A 13,468-nucleotide genomic window follows, 5' to 3' on the forward strand; every position below is an offset into this window, starting at 1 on the left:
GCAGCGACGGCGTATGTGACATGTGCGGTGCGTAGTCTCGCACCTGTTTTTACACTTCGGTACGCGTTATGGTCCTCGTCGCCAGGTACGAACCGCTGCTGAAGAAGGGAATCGTGGATATCGTGCGCGGCGGCAACGAGTAAAGTCGGGTTCAGCAGACCGCTGTGCGGAGAGCAGGACAAGCCACAGCACACCACGACGGTGGACAGTTGAGTTCCGTCTCGTGAAAAGGACGCAAAGAGACTTCACCGCGCGATGACCCTATAGTGCGTGGTGCCGAAAACAGAGCTCCTTTGGAGCTGCTGTCCGATCTCGCTGTGACTGTGCTGTGGGCCACGCAGGCCTGTGACTTTTTCGGCGTTAGAAACATCTCTCAACGTAATCTTATCGTGAATGATTGATTAGTCGTCACACAATACACTTAAAGAATACTTAATTTCCTGTAGAATCTCACAGCTTCATTTTCTGTCTTTATTTATTTTTTAGTAAAATGTTGCTACAAATTTGTTGGTACTAAAGGTTGAGTCGTTGGTTTTGATTTATTGTCCTCTTACATTGCATGTGACCTCACAGTTTGAGTTGCCTGCACGTGCGGTGTGACGCGCATCAATCTTTATCGCGTACCACAATTTGGCTATTGCGCAGAGGTAGAGCCGGCTGTTGCAGCAAAGCAAGATCCGCATGCATGTAGCAACACCATAAGTGCGATGGGGCCACCTAGAGAGTCACCTCCGGAATCTCGAAGCCTGCGTCATCGGCTAAGGACTTCTTCCGCACAAGCTCGATAGCGCTCGTAAGCAAGAAGTTTAAGGTCTATTCTTAACATGCCGGTTTATGCCCTTTCTTTAGGATGGTTGAAATGTCAAGTGTTCAGCCGGTGTTCTCTTTCAAATTCCCCAGGTTGCCGTTTTGATCTCCAGTTGTGTAGTGGGATGGAACGCATAGGTGCCTCATTTCCTAAGCGCTCATCTGCACCGATGACGACATGCGAAAAGTCATTTTTCTTTTGGTTATAGTGAATCCGAGCGGGGAAAAATTCGCCTACCCTTCAGGAGGTATTCTTTCTTTATATTATTTTACCACATAAATGTTCTTTTAATATTGCAAGTAGCATGAAATACAGAAATTATCCTGTAGTGGCACGGTCAAGTGAGCAATACCTCCGTAAGAACGTTAGCTGCTTTCGACGTCGTCATTGCTCTCAACTTGGATCTATATTAAAACTTGTGTTTAGCAGTGTTGTTAGAATACCCTGTGTTGTAGTCTCTTCCACTACAGGGTAAACGTGTTCTGCATAATATTTAAATCTATATTTAGTTTGTAGCGTTGGAGGGCAAAGAGTAATACGCGAATCTGTTTTACTGTAGGGTACCTACACTCGAATCAAATATGAAATGTCAGAAGGACTTCTTCACAGTCCACAACTAAAGTTGTCTCATCGCTATTTTAACGAAATATTTGCTACGAGTATTTAGTGGGTGGTGTCCCACGCCCGTGAAAAATACGGCAGCTCCCTAAAATCGGGCTTTGTGTGCGTACATAGGCTGCCCAACAGTATTACCACATTTAATCGAAGCTTCTTTTTGTAATGCCCCAGTGGGTTGAGTGGGCGAGAAATGCCGACATGCAAATTGATATCGGTTCATCGACGTCGTTCCTCTTCATCATTTCATGACGACGTCCCTGTAATCATTATTCAGGAATATGCCGCTGTTGCCATCTCATTTCCATAATTACGTAGTGGTCATCAAGTCGTGAGCATCAATTCGTTGTCATAGCACCGTTCTGATGCCCTCATGCTCACTCCACTGTCTCCGTTTCAAATTCGTCGTCCAATTCTCATCATACCGACGACGTCATACAGCCCTCATCAGCCCATTGTCGTCATGTGATGATCTCGTCGTACCAACTTCCTAATTTCATAATCGTCATCCCATTTTCGTCATGCCATCATCGTCATACAGCCTTCGCCGTTCCATTGACGTCGTTGCTTCTTACCAATGCCATCATCGTCAATGTGTCATCGTTATGATGTCATTCACATTCCCAACCCTGGTGAGTGAGTGCTATAGTAAAGTGAACTGATTCCGGCAACAGTGTATATTTTATGTAGCTCTAACAAGAGCAAATCTAAAATGACCTCCCTTAATTCTAATCAATGTGTTTATCCAATGCAGTGTGTCGCGGGGTGATTGAATGCTAATCACATTAACGTTGAGAGTCATCGTGAGACATGTTCTACCGTATTTGTCTTCTGTGCAGTGTCTTGTTGATTTTGAATATCGTGTTCGTTGCCACCTCAATTGCACCAATAGATATGTCTTCGCGTATAAGGTATATTCCATAACGCCAGCGTGAAAATAAATTTATGAAGTGAACTCCCGCGGTAGCTTAGGGGAAATGGTTAGCGATGCCGTGCTGCAGGTCGCGACTCCTATCGCGGCTGCTACGGCCGCCTATTGATGCGGCGAAATGCACAGATACTCGTGCACTTAGATTAGTACCATGCTAAAGATTCGCAAATGGTGAAAATTATTCCACAGTCGCCCACTACAGCATGCCTCATAATCATGTCCTGGTTTTGGCCTGTGATACCAGTGAAATTATGGAATTTTGAACCCTTAAGTGTTCTCCGCGTTAATGGGTGGGTAAATGACACATCTTCCGGACGCTTTATTTAGACCGGCATTTTAAAGAAAGTCTTTTACGGAGCTACAACATACGGTGTCGTTGCCTTGAGATTCTAAGGAATTCCAGAGTGCATGACACTCTCAAATTCTTGTTGAACATTGACCTCTACATTTATCCTTAGCGAAAATATATGCATAGTAAACGCATACCTGACTGGTGACGAACCGCAGAGCTTCCTTAGTGCTAACATATTGTTATAGAGCGAAAAGTTCATGGATGTCGGTGAGGCTGTAGAGAACGATGAAGACGACGACTGTGTAGGACACTTTCGCGTGTGGCGCTTCAGCCATCTTGACCAGCCTTTATGTGTAAATATGTTATACATATTTCCTTTCGCTTTTCTGTCGCCTCCATCACAATTTGCTAGAGGTAGAGGGGGTGGGGAGAAGCTGTTTAAACAATATTTTCTGAAGTGCAGAATTTTTTCTTGCGAAACCCAAATTGTTTTTAAATGTCCCTCAAAACGTTTCCAAGACACTTTTTTTCCAATGTGAGAGATCAACGTAGTCGGTCTTCGCTTACGAAACATTTTTAAGCTGCATGAAAAGGAAAGATATGCCGCTTTGTACGAAAACACTCACCAGCGAACCAGGAAGATACGAAACATTCGTTCAATTCTGTAATATTTCAGACTTTCAGACACCATGAAACCGACATCCTAGATTGGTTAATAAGAGAATTGTAATTGGTGGGCTATTTAGTTTTGCAATGTTTTTTATTCGCGCTAGCGCCATCCTTTTTTAGGGCCTTTTAAGCTGGCGATACCGTGCTGCAGCTCATAATAAACACGACTGGACGTACATAGCGAGTTCCTGGCGATCAATGACTGCTAGGAAAACCGAGAAAGTACCAGCTACTCCACGCAATAGAGCCTTTGAGATTTTATTATTTTGCCAGTTGAACATACTCACAAACTCACGAAAGAACTGAAGATGCGGTGCAGTGCAGTGATGCCGATTTTAAAGTATCGCAGGGCCACATCGACACTGCTCATAAAACTCTCCTACAGGCATTCAACACAGGACGCCTCAATTACAGGAAAACCAAAAGTACGCACGATACTTGTGTCACGCTGTACACATTATATCTACAAGGACGCCATCTCTAGATACAGTAAACCCCGGCGTAGCCGATCGCTCGAATAAGCACACCTTCTGGTATGCCTTACTAACGCTACTGTCAAAAATATAATCTTTCCAAACAACCAGTGAACATTAGTCCTGGGAGCGGAAAAAAATGGGACAGCTGCACCCCCTCCCCCACCCCCCCAACGGTTAGAAAAAAAATTATTGGCTGCCACTGGCACATCAGCTAAAAAACGGCTGACCCAAGAGGCCTGAGCATCGGGACTGCGGCCTTAGGTTCTTTTAAAATTATAAACACTTATTCATCATCCTTCTTATAAAATGAGGTAAAAAAATGTTTCGCAATGAAACAATACATCAGGACGAAAAGACGTGTACATATAATGCATCCTTATAGCTATTTCTAAATTATGATGTACTTGGTATGACCAAACACATCCACTCAACACCTAGACCTCTTATGAAATATCACACATGTTCGACTATTGGTTTGGTTTTCTTCGCCTTACACTCAAGCGTAACTACTCAGCTTGTGCAGTCGTCGAATGTCTGTTCGAAGCCGCGAAGAAAGCGGAGGGGGAAAGCGCCTGGAGGTGAAGGGAAACGCGCGCCATGGAAAGTTCGAAAGAGCGCGCTGATCGCGCGGCAAAGCAACGCCACACGGCGGAAAGTCTACGTGAGGTTGAGCGATGGGGCAAGGAGAAGCGAGGCGAAGCGTTGCGGATGAGGAAGGTATAGGGGGTGGCGAGCTGGGTTGACCTCGTCTGGCACTGATGGCAGTTGCCACAGAAATTGTTGGCGTTACGGACGTACGGGGTTCGTCTATTGGTAACATCGTCTTCGTGCGCCGTATCCGTTGTGTATACCCAGTGAAAGCGTCCAACGGTGCGGCAGCGATGGCGGCTCAATCTCGCCTGCGCAAGGGAGGAAAGTGGGGGAAAGCGCGCCGCCTTACAACCTGGGGAAGGGGGTGGCTGCTGCGCAAGCGCGCCGTCTTCACAAGGGGGGGGGGGGGGGGGGGGGGTTCTACACTGGCTGCTGCTGCGTATGGCGCGGCCGCGCGAGCCCTGTATAGAATACGATCTGCGATGGGCACACTGTAGGCGTCTAGGCGAATGAGGGCCGACAGCTTCGTGTGCGCTGTAGCACCCATGCGCTTGCGCATCACCCGTGTTCACGAAGTGAACCGTCACTGTTTTCTTTAGCTATTTTTTTTCAATTTCTTCAAGCCCAATATTGGAACATTTTGTACGTGCTGCTTCCTATGTTCGTTGGCCATATGCCGTTTCTGTCCAATTATCAGAACGAACTTGTGGCATTTTGTGCCACTGTGGCCCAGCCGTATAGAAAGCGTGAATGTACCTAACATGCCTTCTCCGTCTATATATGCATACACTGTTCAACGTCATGCCTTACCCAACAAGCCTCATGCTGCACATTCTTCGCCTTGACATTGCTGCCCCGTCGTGTCACACTATGCAGCCGCCTGAGTTGGTATTTGCATTCCGACAAAATTGATGAATGGTGTCGTGCATAACATACACACTGCAATATAGTAAATTTGTGCCCTGTGCGGTGTATATAGATAAACATGACATGAATTTCAAGCCAGATATGTCGAAAATGGCCATATGCGTACGATGGCCAGTGGTGTTAAAGGAAGACAAAGAACCAAGGGATACCCCACGAGCAAGTATTGCGTCGCACATCAGTCAAGAAATTCAAGTGGAATTATCGGGGTGCGAATAATTATATTGTTGGAGGAAAAACCTATATTTCCGCATATTTATAAATACGGCTCGTAGCACAAGCGTAATAGCAGCCAAGATGGCGAGGATCCGCTTCTAGTTCAACTTCATCTGAACCAGCCTATTATAACAATAGGCTGTCTCGCATCAATATAGTGGCTCCTTATTTGCGTGTTGGTGAGATAAACGTTCTTGCGTTTTTTTTCTTCTATTAGATTATGGTAGCACTGCATATCCCTGGCTGTTCTGGCGTATGACCCAGTTGCGATGCTCACGTTCTTTGGTTGATGCCGTAATATTTTGTATAACATTATTATTATTTTTGAACAATATTTATTTCTGAATATTATACACAATTTAGGTCTACTGTATCTACAGATTACATGTTTAATTCTTAATAGGAAAATTGATATTATAAAGTGACGGAAAATATTGAAAATGACCTTGCGTTACGTTGCGTTACGTCGCCGAGAGCTTACTATATAATTATTCGCATTAACATAACAACCGGGTGAGTACAGAACGGCGTTTGAATAGAGGCTAGTGAGATTAGAGAAGACCTGACGCCAGTGCACTGAGGGAAGATGTGATGCTGTCTAGGTACAGTGCCGAGTTTCAGGACTTCTTCCGCCGCGAAGTCAGTCGCACTGCTGATTACTTGCGTTATTCTATGACTCCTCCATCTTCCGGCTAGTAAGCTCCGTTGCTCCAAACAAAACGGGCTTAAACGCAGGCACATTCCCATCTGCCACTCCTGCAACAGCTTAGCCGAGCTGCGCGCAAACTTCGTGCTCGCGGCACGTGCTTTATTGCTCCTACTTTGCAAGGACAACCTTCGGTTGTCCTTGCAAAGTAGGAGCAGGTTCCATCGGTCACATCGGCAGGTTTCATCGGCAGGTTTCATCGATCACACGATGGAACCTGCCAAACAACGCCTTAGAATTGAAGCCAGTGCACCATTCAACGAGGCTGAAGCCGCTTGATTTGGTTTCCTTGCTTACAAAACGTCTACACATGCAAGACGAGACTATTCACCGCTCTTTTATACCCCTGTAACACGGGCACTCGAAAGCATTTTGAGCAAAAACTCTTCTCCCGAAAAAGAGTTCCGCCCGGAGACACACGACAGGGGGTGATCTCTTTTCCTGAAGCGGTCTTTTCTGGAAGTTCGTCGATCTCCTTTAAGGCGAAAACGAGTATAGCCTCGAAACCAGTAGGCACCAGCATTTATTATGTATTGAAGAAAATAAGCAAATGCATATTTTTTTGTCACCTTGGCTCATCAGAAAAATAATTTTATGTCTCGCACAAGGTGTAGTAAACCCAGTAACGCTATAAAAAGAAGCCCAATGTTGCCAGACAAGCATGTGCACTTCGCTAGTTTTGCAAAAGTTCTTTAAAATACTAGGATAAATCTTTACATTGACATATGTTAATCTGGCGTTGTTAAATTTATTTGAAAAACGTGTAATGCAATAAGTTCTCACTTTATATTTTGACATACATCAGTGTATTTTGGCCGATTTTGTTTCGAACGCTAGCGCCACGCTTTCGTTAGTGTGTCCAGAAGAAAACACTAAAATGAGATCGTCGATTCCGCGTGTCTGCTGCGCAACACCTTTGTCTTTGGTGTGTCTTCGGCGCAAAGTCTTTCAACTTGGTAAAACACCACTTGCGTAAAAGAGTTTTTGCGTGCTCGTGTGACACAGGTATTAGGTGTGAAGCCCCTTGTGTCGGCATCTCCTGTCGTCATCGTCGTAGTCACGGTAAGCAAGCGGCTCGTGCTCGCGCTCGGCACGCGCTCGGCACGCGCTCGTGCCACTGCTCCCGCGTAACAATATCTTCGCTTCACGTAGATACAGTATAATAGCCCATGTGAATAGGTAGCGAATAGTTGTATTTGAGATGTAGATTCTTGCTAATTTATTTACCATCTGTGTTTGCACAAAATCAGCCAAAACATTACTTCTTCATGTACATCTGTACTTCCGTGCTGTGGAAATAGCTTTCATTATGCTCAAATAAAAATAATGCAATATCTTTTAATACTAAAGAGTTATTCTTGTCATGTACTTTATTCAAAGACGTAAAAGTGTTTTACGGTAAATACGTAACACTGTATCTATGCAATTTCATTTAGTATGCAAAAGTTTTTCCCCGTGTACCACAGATATCACGCCATCATGGAACAACATTATAGGCAGATGACGTAGACAATGTAAACGTAGAGGATATCACTGTTTCAAAAAATGTTAATAGACACAAATGAGTTTTCATCTTTAACATGCATGGTTCTATATCCGCGTGGTTCTCTATTGAGTTAAGACGGCGGTGCTGGTCCGCCACTATGCATATTCTTGCGCTAGCACTGAACCTAGGCCTCGGATATTCAGCCAACCCGACCCAAGACCATAGTATCGGATCTCAAACATCATGTCAAGCGCCGACGCGACGCATTACATCATCACAAAATCAATGAACTGCCGATTAAACATTGGCAAGTTATCCGAACGCATCAAGGCTGCAGAATTCCAGGTTTCCGGTATATAGTTCCTTATTTTTCATTTTTAGTAATAAAATGCTTCTCTCAACGTAACCCTAACGGAAATAATTCAGTAGTCGGTACACAACCCAGTTACAAAGTATTTAAATTCCTCGATCATGCTATTGCTTCATACCCTGTCGGTTTTATTCTTTTTTTAAGTGAAATGTGGCTACCTATTTCTCCGTACTAAACGTTGAGCCATTCCGCTAGATTTATGGTCCTTGTACATTGCATGTAGCCTCACAGTTTGATTTGTCTTTACATATAGTGCGACGCGCATCAACCGTTACCGCAATTAAAAATTTGGACTGGCATAGAGCTAGAGCCGGCTGTTACAGTAAAGCACGGTCGACATGCCGGTAGCAACGCCTGTAGCGTGACGTGGCCGCCTAGAGCGTGACGTGAGGAATATCGGAGCCTGCGTCATAGACTTCTTGCGCACAAGCGCGATAGCCTCGTAAACAAGAAGTCAGTCTAGGCTCTACTGCTAACATGCCGGCGCATGCTGTTTCCTTAGGATGGCTTAAATATCAAGTATTCAGGCGGTGTTCTCTGTCAAACTCCGTAGCTTGGTATTTTGGTCTTCAATTGAGTAGTGGGATGGAACGCATAGGTGACTCGTATAGTAGACGCATATCTGCGCCGGTGATGGCGTGCGTATAATACATTTTCTTTTATTTAGTTTATCGCGGTTTAGCGAGGCGGGGAAAACATTCGCGTACACCTACAGCAAATATTCGTTTTTTTTATTTTATTTTAACACATCAATGCTGTTTTTTAGTTGCATGTAGCGTGAAATTCTGGCAGAACATATCCTTAAGTGACAGGGTCTTGGTAGCACCATTTCCGTTTTCGCCACCGCCAGTGGTTCCTTTCAGGCAACCATGTTATTAGTGGTTCTGAAATATGTGTTGTCAATTCTAATAAGCACTTAGGTGCCAAATTGTCCAGTTACCTCGGTTGGTCTTCAAGCATTTGCAGCATTAGCGACGACGGCAACCATGTTCTATGCTACCTGCGCCATATATAGTTTACGTCTTGTTCCCCCTTCCGTAAAACTACTAGCATATATAGCACTTGTCCGACCCAAACTGAAAGACTCATGCTCAGTGTTGGATCGATACCAATCTAACCATGCAATAGCACTGGAATCTTTTCAGAATCGCGCAGCAACATTCATTCACTCCGAGTACTCTTACCACACCAGCGCCAGAAACTTAAGTCATCTCTTAACGTTGCAGCCCAAGAACACTGCATGCCGCAAAACAGCAAGGCTATGTCTCTCTTACAATTTTTGTCACTTTCTGCTTCACCAGACCGACATCAAGCAGGCGGATCGCACTTAAGCAAGTCATAGCCATTCGAAGGCTATTTATTCCCCTCCATCTCGCACCACCACTCATCTTATTTATTTATCCATCTGCAAGCGGTGCACAACTCCAGTCATTCATCTTTTGAGGCATTCATCAATCGAATGCATAACCTACTAGATCTTGCCAACCCTCATGTAAAACCGCAAATAGGGTATTTGAGGTATCACAAATAACGAAATAAATACTTGCACACATTTCATTGCATTTCCATAGTATTCTACCAGGTGGCACGCCTTGTAGCAGTTCGATGAATACAGAAGATGTTATCGAGATGAACACAAAAATGCTAGGATAAAAAACATGTATAGCATACCTGATTAAATCAAGCACGCTAGGCGACTATTTGTCACCGCCCCGTTTCGATTGGGATGCTAATCATCATCAGCAGCAGCAGCAGCGTATGTGACATGTGCGCCGCGTAGTGTAGATCCCTGTTGTTCCTCTTCGGTACACGTTATGGTGCCTCGTCACCGGGTACGAACCGCTGCTGAAGAAGATAATCGTAGATCTACGTGCGCAGCTTCAACGAGGCAACGTCGGGTTCAGCAGACCGTTGTGCAGAGAGCAGCACAGGCCGCATCCCACCATCGATGCCGGGTGGACAGTTCAGTTCGTTCTCGTGAAAACGACACAAAGATACCTCGCCGCGAAGACCCTCTAGTGCGTGCTGCAGAAAACAAAGCTTCTTTGGAGCCACTCGTCCAGCTAACGCTGTGACTGCTGCGTGTGCGACGCAGGCCTATGACTTTTTCCGTCTCTAGAAATATCTCTCAACGTAACCTTATCGTGAATAATTCATTAGTCGTCACACAATACACTTAAAGAATACTTGAAATTCCTGTCGAATGTCATTGTTTCATTGTCTGTCTTTATTTTTCAGTGAAATGTTGCTACAAGTATATTGTTACTAAAGGGTGAATATTTGGTTTTGATTTATTGTCCTCTTACATTGCATGTGACCTCACAGTTTGAGTTGCCCGCACATGCGGTGTGACGGGCATCAATCTTTATCGCGATCCACAATTTGGCTATTGCGCAGAGGTAGAGCCGGCTCTTACATAAAAGCAAGATCCGCATGCATTTAGTAACGCCAAAAGTGCTACGTGGCCGTCTGAACAGTCACCTCAAGAATCTCGAAGCCTGCGTCATCGGCTTAAGGACTACTTGCGCACAAGCTCGATAGCGCTCGTAAGCAAGAAGCTGAAAGTCAATTCATAACACGCCGGTTCACGCCGTTTCTTTAGGATGGTTTAAATGTCAAGCGTTCTGCAGGTATTTGCTACCAAGTTCCGCAGTTTGCCATTTTGATCTTCAGTTGTGTAGCGGGATGGAACTGATAGGTGCCTAATTTGCTAAGCGCTGGTCTGCGCCGATTACGGCATACTACAAGTGAATTTCTTTTATTTATAGTCTATTCCGAGGAGGGGAAAAAAGTTCGCGTACACCTTCAGCAGATACTCGTTTTTTTATTTTATTTTAACACATCAATGGTGTTTATTATTACTCTATGTAGCATGAAATACTCACAGAACATATCGTGTAGTGGCATGGTCTAGGTTGCAATATCTCGCGTAACGAACGTTAGCTGATTTCGGCGGCGTCATTAGACAGTCTTAGTTTAACGTTAGCGTAATAACGGGGTTAAGGGAAAGAGCGTTACCGCTCCGCAAACGAACTTTGCAGAAAGAGAGCTTTAGTATAGCGTGATAGCGTAGTTTACGTGCGGGATGCTATTCCATTAGGCTTTGAATTTCGCATACATAGGGCACCTAATTCTATGTGTGTGTGCGTCCGGAAAGGGCAATAGGCAGCGGAATGGAGGTCAGGAGCGCGTTGTATTTTTACTTCCCATGTCCGCGATCTGCAGCGAAACAGACAAGCACTACAAGCTGTATACCGTAGCCTCCGAAATCTTCCCATCTGAGAGGCCATATGCCGTCGTCGCGCCTACCCCCGACTTTAGCGACAGGTGGCGCTCACATCTCGGAGAAAATTTCCCTCATTACGCTTAGGCGCGTTCGAAACGAGAAGCGATCTCGAAAATTCCTCAAGGTTAGCCATAACACTCTCCCGTCGAAGCGGCATGAGACTAAGCGAAAGCCGTTTACGCACTCGTTTGCTGCGAACGAAGTGAATTCTACAAAAACAACACCAAATGCAGTTTGAAGTGGGCGACCAGGACCACCGCCATGTTTTACGTAAACTACGTAAACCGCGCAAAGGCGTTAACGTTAAATCTGAGAAATAGCGTGCGTACGGTAAACGGTATGGGTCGGTTTGCGTTCTGCGCATGCGCATTTCGACCCCGCTATTCCTGTAAGCCCGCTATTATGGTAAACACGCTAAACTAAATCTGTCTATTGCTCTTATCTTGCATGTATACAAAAACTTGGGTTTGGCAGTGTTCTGTGAATACCCTGTGTTCTAGTCTCTTCAACTACAAGGTAAACGTGTTCTGCAAAAATATTTGTAAGCTGTATTTATTCTGTAGCGACGGAGGGCAAAGTGTAATAATCAAATATGATTTCTTTTAGGGTGCCTACACTCCAATAAATTGTGAAATTTCGGAAGGACTTCTTCACAGTCTACAACTAAAATTCTCACATCGCTAGCTGTAACAAAATATTTTTACTCAAATTTGCGCCAGGCTTATGAAAAACATGGCAGCATCCTAAAATCGCGATTTGTGTGCGTAATGGGCTGCCCAACAATATTACCACTTAAATCGAAGCTTGTTCTTGTAATACACCGCTGGGTTTGGTGGGTGAGAAATGCGGACGTGCAAATTGACGTTGGTTCATCGACATCGTTCCTTCTTCGTCATTTCATGGCGACGACGCTGTAGTCATTATTCGCGAATATGCCGCTGTTGGCATCTCATTTTCATCATTACGTTGTCATCATCAAGTCGTGATCATGGATTCGTTGACATACCGCCGTCCTGATGTCCTCATGCTCATTCCAGGGTCACCATTTCAATTTCGTCGTCCAATTCTCATCATACCGGCGTCTTCATATAGTCGCGATCAGCCCATTGTCGCCATGTCATGCTGTCATCGTACCAACTTCATTATTTCAGAATCGCCATTCCATTGCCGTCATGTCATCATCGACATACAGCCTTCACCATTCCAGTGACGTCATGCCTTCTTAGCAATCTCATCATTGTCACTGTGTCTTCGTTATGAAGTCATTCACATTCCCAACCCTGGTAAGCTAGTGCCATACTAAAAAAAGTGTGCCGGTCCCGGCGATATTATATGTTTCATATAGCTGTACCAAAAGTAATGAAAAAATGACCTCCCCTAACTCTCAATAAATGTGTATTTAGCAATACTGTGGGTCGCTGCTGTGCATGAATACTAATAACATTAACGTTAAGAGTCAGGACGTGTTCTTTTGTGCAGTTTCTTGTTGACTTTGATTAATGTGTTCGTTGTCCCTACTGATTGCACCAATAGATATGTCGTCGCGTATATGATATGTTTCATAACGCCGGTGTCAGAATAGAATCCTTAAGTAAACCTCGCGGCAGCTCAGGAGAAATGGGTAGCGATGCTGTGCTCCAGGTCGCGGCTTCTTTCGCGGCTGCTACGGCACCTTTTGATGGGGCAAACTACACAAATTCTCGTGCACTTAGATTTAGGTGCACGCTAAAGATGCCCAGATGGTGAAAATTATTCCGAAGTCCCACACTAGCGCGTGCCTCATAATCAGATCCTGGTACTGGCCTGTAAAACCTGTGAAATTATGGAATTTTGAACCCTTAGTGTTCTCCCTAAGACCTTTCACTTACGGTGTTCTATGGAGGTATAGGTCCCGGATTCGCTGCATTTGAAATTCTCCAAAATTATGCGCGGCGTGTTACTCTCAAAACCGTGATGAACACCGACACCTACATTTATCCTTAGCGAAAATTTCTGCATAGTAAAACGGATACCTGACTACTAACGAACCGCAGAGCTTTCTTAGTGCTAGCACATTGCTATCGAGTGATTCGTACATGGATGTCGGCAAGGTCGTAGA

Source organism: Dermacentor silvarum, chromosome 7, assembly GCF_013339745.2.
Source record: "Dermacentor silvarum isolate Dsil-2018 chromosome 7, BIME_Dsil_1.4, whole genome shotgun sequence".
NCBI lineage: Eukaryota > Metazoa > Arthropoda > Arachnida > Ixodida > Ixodidae > Dermacentor > Dermacentor silvarum.